At 33.9% G+C, this 12,878-nt stretch overlaps 1 pseudogene; it reads right to left on the bottom strand.

Moving 5' to 3' along the window:
* Nucleotides 1-934: 934 nt before the first annotated feature.
* The window catches only part of LOC149143274 (protein argonaute 1B-like), a 29,589-nt pseudogene continuing 17,645 nt past the window's right edge, over nucleotides 935-12,878 (bottom strand).

Here is a 12,878-nt window from a genome sequence, read left to right as displayed (position 1 = left end):
TGGTTAATTAGTTACTAAAAGTATGACTAAATTTTGCATATAAACAACTAATTTTCAGTTGGTCGCCAATAGTAGCTACTTTACAATATCTTATAACGCGACCAACTTTTAGTCGTTTTTAGCTTAGTCATTAATTGGTTGTCTCAATTTTATCGTCGAGTAGTATATTTAGTCATAAATTTGGTCATTAATTTAGTCATTGATTTAGCCATTAATTGCCATAATTAATGACCAAATACACAACAGAATATACTACTATATGATAATCCAAGAAATCTAATTAATCACCAAAGAAATATGACGAAAATGTTAATCGCGTTATAAGATACCGTAAATTAGCTATTAATAGTCATATATATGAAATTTTTAGTCATCATATGAAACCAATTAATGACCAAAGAAATATGACTAAATTTTGGCCATGTTATAAGATATTGTAATTAGCTACTAATATTCGTATATATGCAAATTTTAGTCATCATTTTTAATCACAAATTTATCATATATAGTATTAATTTATCTTTTCTTGGTAACTTCATATTCTTTATATAAATGACTGATTTAGTTATTTATATTAATTTCATTCACTTTCATTAATAATCATTATAAACAACTAATTTAGTCATTGTATATTAATTATTAATCAATATAAGTTACTAATTCAGTAGTTTTATATTCATTTTATGTGTTCATTATTAATCAACATAAATGAATTAGTATGATTTTGTGACTATATTAAAAAAATATCATACAATATTCATGCCCATATAATATGAAAACACACAACAAAAATGTTCACACTAAAGTTTAATTGTCTCTTTAATTAAAATGGCCACAACCAATTAAAAAATGTCAAATAGTACAAGAGGTGAAAAGCAAGTGACTAAGCGTGATCTTAAGTTTTTGAAATCTAGAACTTTACAATTTGAAAGCATCACAATGATGCACCTAGCCTGTCACTCAATTTCCTACTTAACCCAACAAAGGGATGGGATATATAGAAATTTAAAATTCCAAACATCTGTGTGATATAACAGTAGAACATAACTCTCTTGACATTTTCTTTTAGATCTGGTAAGGGTCGAACACTTGTTCTTGTAGGTACATGAGTTCTCTAAGAACCTGAACTAGTTGCAGTCATGTGACTACTAGGAACACCACTAGATAAGGAACCATTGTTTGATGTTTTTGGCTCCATATAAAAAAGAGCCTGGAATGTAGCCAGATGGGAATGATACACTTGGGGTACCTGTACATAATAAAAAAATAAAATATATGTCAAGGAAAGTCCCCAAATATATAACCTAGGTATATATTTATGATTTAGCATTGAAGACCAACCTATAGAAATTAAGCATGTACATCTAGCATACCTGCCACAAACCAATCGATACAAGTCAATAGGAACCTAATAAAATATTAAAGCCATTAATTTTTTTGTAAATTTGTTTCAATTTAAAAACAATAACCAACTCCCAATTTTCAACTAGATGAGCACAAGCATAATTTTTTTGAAGCTGAAAAAAAATCATTGTTCAAGAACTAACATTATTTCAAACATTAATTAAGATTTACCTCAAAACCAACTACAACTACATATCTATTTATATTTTCCATCTACAACTTCCAACTCTTATCCAACAACTTAAACATGAATTTTTCATCCTAGAACTATAAAATTTTCAATATACAAGTCAGAAACCAAAAAGTAAATTAAAACTCCAAACTGATAAGAAACATACTAAAAAACGAATTATAAGATTTTGAAAATAGGTTGCCTAATCTACATAATGCATTAGGGGTAAAGAGGATGAGGTAGAGATCTACGTGTAACATAGATTGTTGGTTAAGGACTACAATCCATCGGCTGTGAATTTGTTTTCATCCCAAAGAACATGATAATGGGTAGATCTACTAGTTCCCTATAAACATCATAAACAAAGATCGATTAATCTTCCAGTCAACATGTTCATTTCTGCTAAGTTGGACAACATAATAACATCTTACCCTCAGAATATATCAACCTATTATCCAACCAAATGGAAAATGTAATATCAATGGTACCTGAGTACCAACATCGTTGCAGAGGTAAAAGTCAAATTCTGTTGGATGGAAAATTTTGGAGTCAACTATAGTGCCTAGCATATCATCAAAAAGGACCATAATCACTAACTCTTTTGTAAAATAAAAGGAAGCTTACAATAGAATTATGATCAATAGAGGACTATCATACACAATATGTGACAACTGATAGTTGTGTATTCCATAACAATTATCTTCTTATTTGGCAATATGTTTCTACTCTTGTTTGTAGCATTTCGATCTGGATGGTTGTTTGCAAAGAGTCTGGTATGGTGACATTTTTGAACCACCACAAAAGTAACTGGAGGTTGATAATTTGGTGCAAGAGATGCACAAGCCTGAAATTACCACCACAGAGATTCAACTCACTGCATGGATATAGTCATTTCAAGATGGATAAGATGGATACAGGGATAATCCCACAATTAGAAAAAAAATGGATTTTGAACCATGAATTTTGAATGTAACATTGCAAGGGTTCTCTTATAGTTATAGATAAACAATGACTTTGTACAAAATAAGGCATAACAAGGATTTTAAGATGATCTTCCTCAAACGAGAAACAATGAAATTTGATAATTTTCAAAAAGTAACCTTAAAAGCATAATTCTCTTTATGCATATCCCCAACCTTATGAAGACACTTATTTCTCTCTAGGAATTGAAGCCAATGAATACTCTTATTGATCCTACAGTGAAAACGTATGGTGCTTCGATTAATAACATATGGAGTTTAGGTGTTCTTTTCTTGCCATATTTTTAGAAATTATAGGGAATGGTTTTTTTGTTTATTATTTTGGATGGTGCATGAGCATGTAATCATCTAGACCCTGCATAAACAAAGATGTCATTGTGTTGGGAAAGTTGGATGGTTTGGAAAGACACTACTAGTTCTGACAATGAAAACTTAACATTTAACAGTTAACTTTTCTCATGGAAGCTGACAAATTTATAATCTCCCAACTTTTTATATTTTGTCTCATACCTTTATCTCTAAAAAATTTATCCTTTTTTTGTTTCAACTCTACATAATGAAATCAAATTGCAAGTCATTATATCATTCATTGATATGAGTTATAGATTGCTTTGTCATAGGTTCCACAGTTATGCCCTCACCTGCAGGGAGTATTATATAAGTCTTAGATTTCCCAAACATAAATTATTAAATTCTCTTGCAAGAATTCAAGAAAATAATAAGTGATACATATCTGAAATGCCATGAAGAATTACATGTATTTTAGAAGGGTGGACTCATAAAAGTATCCATAATTGATGAAAAAATGCATGACTAGAAAAACTTTGTGGAAGGGAAACTGATACCTCAACCTAGTTAGTTTTGTCTATAAAAATCATCTTCTGAATATCCACATAAATGAAATTTCAACTTCCAAATAAATTCAAATATTCAGAAAAGATGCCATACCTTGGTTATTTATACAAAAATTGCAAATAATATTATGAATGAGTGCAAGTGTGTAAGCCTAAAAATTACAAAAGTTATTTTCTAGAAAAAAAAATGAGATTATTGACAGTTATTAGACATATCGCTTGATTGTGATCGACAACTCCAATATAATCCAGGCATAGGGATATTACATTTCCAAAATAGAAATTAGTTTCATCAGTTGCTCAATCCATAATATCCAGCTAGAAAAATACATTAAAATCGCATCACTTTCACAACTCCATACAAAATCATTACAATACTATAATATATTCAACTAATTTTTGTAACAATTTTACCTTTTTAAACACACCTATAGTTCGGTGCTCTGCCATGAATATTTATGTTAAAAAATTAGAATATCCCAATTTACTAAAAATATAATAATGGATATTTTTGCCAAGAAACATCTAAAACATCCATCAAAGAATAGATGTCAAAATGGAAATAGCTAAACTCAGATCCCATTTTCCATCTCAAACACCCTACAAATGTACTTACCATTAGGATAAAAAATTATTGCCATATGAAGGGCACCATAATTTGACAAATCTGCATTTGCAAGTGAAACTGCTATAATTATGCATGTTTCATGCTTGATGTATGACAAAATCATTGCTCTAATCTAGGCTTCAATATCAGAAGGTTGATCACTCACTGGAACCTTTGTCATACCATTAAAGTCCACAAGAGTTATATTAAGAACATTTGGAGAAGGATGTGTCATGCAACTCCACAAATCTAAAGGACGTGTCATGCAACTCCACGAATCTGATGGAAATATGGTTATAAAAAGGAAGCTTCTATTTTTCCCAAGATTTAATTTGTTGTCGTATTACTTCAACCATGGGATGATCATCCTTGGCCTCTTGTAACTTAATCATAAGTGAATTGAGATTCGGGTCAAGCCTATTCATCCATTCGAGCAGATCGTTTGTACATAATTTGATTTCAATCATTCCCTCTGGTTCTAGTACACCACCTTTTGTTGTTGTCTCTGTAAACATTTCAACTTCATCTTAATTAAACTTGTTATCAAATACCACCCATGCTCCTCACCATAGTTCCCCTGTTTTTGGTATGTAAACAAACATAGGTTTCTTGTATGTGCAGAAAATCTCCATAATGGTACATCCAACTTGAATAATTACTTCAAAAATATCCCTTTAACCAATAAAGAACCCTCTCTGGTTCGCCAAGATAATTGTTAAAATCTAGTATGGTTTGTGTTGTTTTACATGCTAAACCTAGAAATCAGACCTGACCTACTTGAGGTACTACTCTCTTAGAATAATCAAGTTGAACAGGGTCTGCAAGAATCACCTACATCACTATTTGGGTCTCAACAACACTAACACCCACAGGGATGCCCCCAAGCTTCGCTCGCCCAGTAACCACTTCTTCTTCCCATGCTTCTAATGTATTTGTGAAGCATTATTTTTCAAATATGTCACCTGCCATTATCTTCTACACCATGAATAGTTACGCAAGGATCACATGAATTCTCTGGAGCATATTCAACTAGTCTATCTGGAGGATGTAGGGGCTTCACAATAAGAATAGGTCCTCCTATATATGGAGTAATATAGCTAAGCCACTTCAATATGGTCGATACACCTTCTAAATCATTAGATAGAGTTAAATGAACAACACCATTTTTTTCCATGATTGTTTGGGCCTCCTAATTGCATATAGGAGCTATACACTTCACGATTGGATTAGTTGAAGGGCGAGAACTGATACTTACTAATGTCTAGGGAAAATTTGGGCAGGCCAACACACCCTCCAATTAATAATTCAATCAAAATGGGATGTTCTAACCCCTCGTCTAAATGATGAAAAAATATGAAATGAAGGGCCTGAACAAAATCTCACCCATGTCAAATATTGAAGATCTCAATTAATAATCTTTACATTACCTAAAACCAAAATTGTTTCACAATTTTTCAATCATATTGAAGCTCCAGCTAACCATGTTTGGAAACACACATTTTCAAGATCATATGCCTTAAAAAATTTACAACATATAACTTCACAAAACTACATTTCTAATTGAGTCAAGGCGTTGAGCAGCTTCGTGCCTTTATAGAAAACATAAGCACTAAATTGATGTCCAGGGAATATTTGGGTAGGCCAAGACATCTTCAAATTATTAATTCAATCAAAATGGGAAGGTCTAAGCCCTCATCCCAATGTTGACACAATATGAAATGAAGAGCTTGAACAAGAGCTCAGTTAATAATATTACCATTACCTAAAACCAAACATGTTTCAAAAATTTTCAACCAGATTAAACTCCAGCCAACCATGTTTGGAAACACCCATTTCCAAGATCATATGCTTTGAAAAATTTACAACATTTGACTTCACAAAACTACATTTCTAATTAAGTTAAGGTGTTGAGCTATTTTCTACCTCAACAGAAAACACAGGCAATGAAATTATTATTCTAAAAGGAAAAACTCAAAATTTGAAATCAAAATTTGGCACGGACCTTCGCTTAAATTTGTACCAAATAGTGCATATCCATGACAGATCCTTCAAGGCTTCAAAACCAGAGATAACTCCAACTTCGCATGGCTGTGAAGGCATTTGGCATCCACATCGTGAGGAAGAGTAACAAAACTTTTAGGCCTCCACTCATGCTGAAGTAGTGCAGTTGCCCTTCCATAATAATTGAGGCACCCCTTAACTGTTGTTAGTGGGTCCAAAGCATGTTGAGTGCCTATGGTGAACATATTCTCATTCCTTGAAAAGTTATGTGATATCTCTACTCTAACAACAATCTTTGTTAGAGGACTCACAATGTGCAAGTAATATTCCTTCAAGATATCACCCTTATCAGCTCTGGAAAGCATGGGTCACTTTCAGTATGACACCATAAAACTTTATATGCAATGATTCATAAAAAAAAATTGCAATTACCCCTATATTGTACCAAAAAACCCACTAAAATTCACTATTTCATTTTACAAGAATGGCAAGGACCAAGTCTTACAAGGTCAAAGAAGAAACAAAATAAAGCTTTGAAATACTCAAGCTTGCATCATATTTCAAAGTTTCCTGATGCAATGTAAAAATAAACTTCACCCCCTATAGAAAGATTCTCATTTCCAATTACTCCTGAGAAATGTGTTATTGGAGATGGTGTCAGTCTAATGCTTGTACTGCCCCCTGCATCATCATGCAGATATTGAAGCTCAACCTATCAAATTTACAATATATAATGTAAGCAAAGTTTAAGTGTAATTTATGTCACAAAAAATTACAAAGATACTTTTATCACTATAAAGCATGAAGAATGTGCATATAAGCAACCATTTTTCAGTCGGTGACTATTTTTCAGTAAATTGCGATGAGATAGTGTGCAAAAATTGTAATAAATTGTGTTACAAGGAAACAAGTGAATTCTAAAAATTGAAATGAAAGACACCTTATATGTTTATAGTATTAATTTCTTAGGCATCAATGTTTAATTTCATAACAAGATAAAATAATAATGAAATGGGTAAAGCATATATATCCAATATTCAACAAATATATTTTTATGTTTTACAAAGGTGTCCCGGCATAATTTATGTCGTAGTTTGACACTGGATTAGTTCCAAATATTTATTTTTAGGCAAGGATCAAAGCCCCCAAAAAAAGTTCATGTTGGTTGGATTTATGAATATAGGATTAATCCTCTAATGCTACACTCCTTTCAGAATTTCAAACTAATCTTGGGCAAGTTTTCCTTCAGATGTCAAATAGAATAAATTGATGTTGATGATAAACAACAGAGAGAAAGAGAGAGGATGGAAGACCTTAACTGAGAATCATAACACATATCAAGGGTCAAGTTGTCAACAATAAATATGTACTTAATTTTTTTTGCAATGCATCAACAAACTTACCAAATATTATGCACCATGTTCTTTTAGAAGTTCAATCATAGCATGTTGATTAGCACCCTCTGCATCTGCAAATGGCTGCAAAAGAAATTGTATCACTTAAGTCCTCAAACTAAACAATGCACATAGTGGATTCAGTACCATTGAGGTTCAAAAATTGGAAAAAAATAAAATAATAATAAATACTCCAAACAACATAAATATTTATAGCAACAAAATATTTTGAAGGCAAAATTTGCACTCCTTGCTCTTTATTTATAAAACAAGTTTTCAATTGGCAATAAATAGTGATACTAAATATGATAACTGTAGGAAGGTGTTGTGGTATTCAACAAACCCCCATTTATTAATGATAGTAGTTAATGTTACATTAACTAAATGGGGACCCTTTAAAAAGTTTCATCCAAAAAACAAAACTTAGCATTTAGTCATTTCTTTTATTTTTTTAATAAAGCAAAGATAACAATCAAAACCTTTTTGGGAACTACTAAAAACTTACCTTTTCATATATAGCATGTCTAAAACCCACCAAAGGACCTTTCTAAAAAACCTCCAAAATCAAGCAAAGTGATTAAATAAGGGCTCCATGGTCTAAATTATCATAAAATCTGATGAAAACAGAAGTCCTTAAGCTTTTTAGGCTTAAGTATCGCATCACATATCATGACTTACAAATAACTATCTCTTAAAAAGGATATAGAAAGATTTGTGAGTTGCAAAACTGCGATGGCGCTTTGACTTTTATCACATCACATTTCAGGCATTCAAGCAAATGCTTTGTACTCACCATCACCCGATATTGCAAAATGCGATTTGTGCCCAGACCCACACCTTAGAATATTAAAAGTAAATATTTAGAGTCCGTCAAGTCTTTTGCTTAGGCTAAACCTAACAATTAACTATACATAAAACAGCTAATGGACGGCTTGCATCTCGCATCTCACAGATAAACAACAGGAGGTAAGAATGCTAAAAGGCACATCTTGCGATATTGTGATCTGTGATATTTCTTCGCAAATCGCACAATCGCTATTATCATAGTACAATGGCTCGCCACCCTAGAATCTTTCATCCCATTTTACGATGCAAACATTTATGAGCAATAAAGCTAAGGGATAACGAATCATTAGTGGGCATTAGGGGGAAATAACTGCATTTATGTGTTAAAAGCCATTCAACTTGATACGATATCTTGTTACGTTCATTCAAATAATGCTTATTTTACCACCTTTACAAGCTATCTATATTATTTCATTTTTACGTTCATCTTTGAGTGTCTGATAGCTGTTGTTCTTCATTTCAGGAAAAACCCGCAAAGCAGAAAGTTGAGAACAATGGGGAAAAAATGCAAGGTTGTAGCCTCTGAGAAGACGGAGATGACTCCCCTGTTCACAGATACCACATGCAGCAGAGAGGGAGGAACCTCTACATGGGAGACTATGTACAACATACTGGAGGAGGAACAACCGAGGATTATGGAAACAAATGTTACAGTTGACAGACGAGATTCCTCAGATGCTTCCATGCTAGAGACGGTTTGCTCATTTTTGCACCACATAGCCACTCGGCCAAAGATAATCCCTTATACCAACATGGTAAAATGGGTTATCGATGAAGCTGACATCTCAGACAAATAATTCAAGATGAGAAGCCAAGGGGTCATCGGATCTTTTACCCCAGACAACCTACGGCTTATGTACCACCTACCAGAGCCATAGGTCATCTACAACAGGAAATTCATAGAGAATTTTGCTAAAGAGAACATCGACCCAACGGATTGCACCCGCGCCTGGTCAAATAATGAAGAGAAAATCAAGAAAGACAAAAATGGTATGTACACTACTGCGTCTATTTGTCCCCCTTATAGTTTTGTTGCGGCTATGTTATGTAGATTGTTTGGCAAACCAGATAGTACTAAGTTCTCCCCAGAGTGGTTGTCGTTAATAGACGTAGTCGTTAATGCAACTATAATGAATTGGGCCTAAATCTTGTCACACAATTTAGCAAAAATAATTATCGAGTATAGAAGGAGAAGTATTGCTTCGAGGGTTTACCCTTCATTTTTTATGAGTGCCTATCTTATGGATCTATTTGTTTTAGTTCAAATTTCCCTATCATGGGATGGAAATGGATTGTTCAAAATCCACTTCCCATTCACATGTAACACAAGGTCATTTGGGAATCAAATTTTCAACCACATTTTTTCAAGATTTTCCATGGAGTTATGCTCCCTATTCACAAGCGGCTTTATAATCAAGACGCCCCCAGGTTTTCCCAAGAAGCTGAAGTTGACATCCTCCCAGTGGCCAGATGGTTCAAGGAGGAAACATTTACATATATCAGAGTTTTTGGCAACATCACCTCCCCCCACATCCTCCCATACTATGTTCCAGATAAATTGATGGCTAGGGAGATAGCCTATCAGACAGCTAGTGAGGGAGGAATGAGCCATACACTGAAAGAGTCAAAGAAGGCCATTTGTCCTGCATTCCCTATGCAATGTGGAGCATTTGCACTACACGAATTGGGACATGCATTCAAAGAAGAAGAGAACATGCTATCTCTGCAATTACCCAAATTCCTTGGACAACAATATGACCTGTTCGACACTGTCAAGAATTTCACCACTTTGGTGAAAATAAAAGTATTCACTAATGAGGAGGATGTTTTTGATGACATATTTTTGCAGAAAAACACCTTTACAAAGGTGAATAATATGGCACAACTACTTTTTGACCATGAATATCTGGAAAAGTTTTACAGTTACAGAGAAAGAAGGTTGGCAATGGTCCCATTGGACCAATTATTAATTGAACCAATAAGGGAGCCTACTCCCAGTGTGACTATAGAAGGTGACTCCAAAGAAAATTCCAAATCCGATTCTGGGGTAGAGTCTCAAGAAAAATCTATCAGGGAATCACGACAGTCATCACAAAATGGAAAAAGCAGAAGCATCGAGGATACGACCCAATCTACACAAAAGATAGTTGAAGAAGCTTCAGCTAGCAAGCAGGTTGAAATCCCTACTACCTCTGCACAACCAATAAAACCCACGGTAATTGACTTAGAGGAAGAGTGGGATAATTTTAATAAAAGTCTCAATATAGAGGAAAAGGTGCCAATGTTGTAAACTCCACAACAAAAAACAACTCTGGAAATTACAGTGGAAGAAACTGCAAATGAACAAGAAGTAGAGCATATCCTTGTTACCCCCACCTCCGAAACAATTCTGAGGATTGAAGAAATATCCCCTCTGAATGTATTCTATAGCCCTCAGCATAAGGCCGTGGTGAAAAGGCAAAGAAAGAAAAGAAAATTTGACTCTATAGCTGTTACTACCCCTGAAAATGACCTTAATGGATGTTCTAAGGAAGGACTCACCTGTCGATCCATTCGCCAACCTAACTAGACTCTCACAGTTTGCAAGTGCTTATGCTACAACGACCATAGACAAAGAAACAAAAGTCCAAATGTTGCTTAGAGAAAAGGAAAATAAAATAACGTCACTTGAGCAACAATTACAGCAAGTCAAATCCAACCAATAGGCAAAGATACAGTTGTCCAAGCTTCAACAATAATTTTAACAGATGCAAATAGAACATCGAATTAACTTAGCTGAGAAGGAAGCAAAGGTGCAGGAAATAACTGATCTACATAAATACGATCCAAAAATTGATCAGTTTATTACCGAAGCACTCGGACTTAATTCCCAGTTGACACATCATAAAGAATTACTGTTCCAGAAGATTTCACACTCAAAATCTTATTGCGAAACAAGTGATAAAATGACAAGTCAAGTCATATAAATGCGACTTGAATATGATGAGATGTTTAAAAAGGTCTCTGATTTCATCGCCTGACAAAATATAGAGGAGGGGAGAAAAGCTGACTTACCCAAGATAGAAGAATCACACAAGGAAATTTTGTTTGCAAGCTGGGATTCTCGGCTTAAAGAAGCAGAAAAGGCAATAGTAGACGCAGCGGCAACAACAAACATTATCATAGAAAATATCAATGAGAATTTTCATAGTGCCAATTTAGTGGCAGAGTCCATTCCAGGGTTCCTTCTATATGCGAAACAGCTTGAACAACAATGGAAACAGGCAACAGAAGAAAAAGTGGAAGTGATAAGGCAAATGACTAGGCTAGACTAGGAGGAATATTGGCAACATTTGGTCAATCCTCACAACCAATGGATGACCTTGCGATGCCTAACCACTTCTGCCGAGAAAATGGCGCCAGCATTGACCGATGTTGTATTCAATGGACAGTTGAAAGTTGAAGTCGGACAACCTACATAGTTGAAGCCCATGGTGGATATTTGTGATCTAAAGAATCGAATGCAACATAGTCAGTCACCCTGTTTACTTTACTTTTGATTTTATTTTTGCTTAAATTGAGGCAAGTCGTTTAAACCTCCTCAACTATTTTTGTAATAATCTATTTTTAGTTTTATATTTTTAGTACTTAAACCCCTCTCATGCATTTAGAGAGGGGTCCATAATTTTATTAGAAACTCTCTTCAAAACATGCACTTCTGTCCCTTTGAGGAAGTTCTGGTGAAATATATGGAATAGGATTTATTTTTATCTGATTTAGCATCTTCTACTGAAATTGCACTTTTGTACTCTTAGATGATGTTGAATGGATTGAAGATAGATCAATATTGCTAAAACACATGAGTAGGACATATTATAAATGGTAATTGTATCTCGTAATCCTTTTTAGTTGTGTATTAAGAAATCACTTCTTTTTCGAATTATTTATGTATGAAAGTCTGAATTTTGATTATCGTTATTGCACTTCTGTATGATGATGATCTTTATTTTATGTTGAATATATGAATAACTCTTTATGCGATATATTTCTCACAATCGTTTCGGCTAACCTTTTATAAGAAATGATTATTTTCAAAACAGATTCACTTCTAATTGTAATTGAATGATCTTTATTACCAATTTCTTTTAGAAATTATTGTAGATCACATACATCAAGTTTATCCTGGGTATATTATGATTAGATAGTTTTTCAAAAATTAGAAGTTAAATGCATTTGTGATTGATTAGTTTAGACTAGATTACCGTTAGCTTAAAAGTTACTCTAAAAACATCACACATCACCCCATTTAGCAGAAGCATTAAATAGATTGGGAAACTAGTCCCATTATCCTCAGTCAGAGCCACTACTCCAAAGGAAAAATGAGCTACCAGCCAAGGTCTGGACCAGGTGGTTTTCCCCCATGTTGAGGCAATGATTTTTGAGGCTTCAACATTTTGGCACTAGAAGGAGGGCCTGAACTGTGAATGGCAAGTAAATCCAAATTAACAGGCCATTCTAAGAGTAAAACTCCCTCACCCTCACCTCCAACTTCTCAAAAGTCTTCTAAATCCCCTGACCCTAAGAGAGAAGTTGCACAGAATATTATACAACCTGTTGTTGAAAACACAATCAATCCAGAGC

Source organism: Pinus tabuliformis, chromosome X, assembly GCF_031772625.1.
Source record: "Pinus tabuliformis cultivar Carrire ecotype Pingquan chromosome X, CPIR1, whole genome shotgun sequence".
NCBI classification, from domain to species: Eukaryota; Viridiplantae; Streptophyta; class Pinopsida; order Pinales; family Pinaceae; genus Pinus; species Pinus tabuliformis.
Note: the sequence above shows the minus strand (reverse complement) of the source record. Positions and strands in the feature narration are given on the sequence as shown.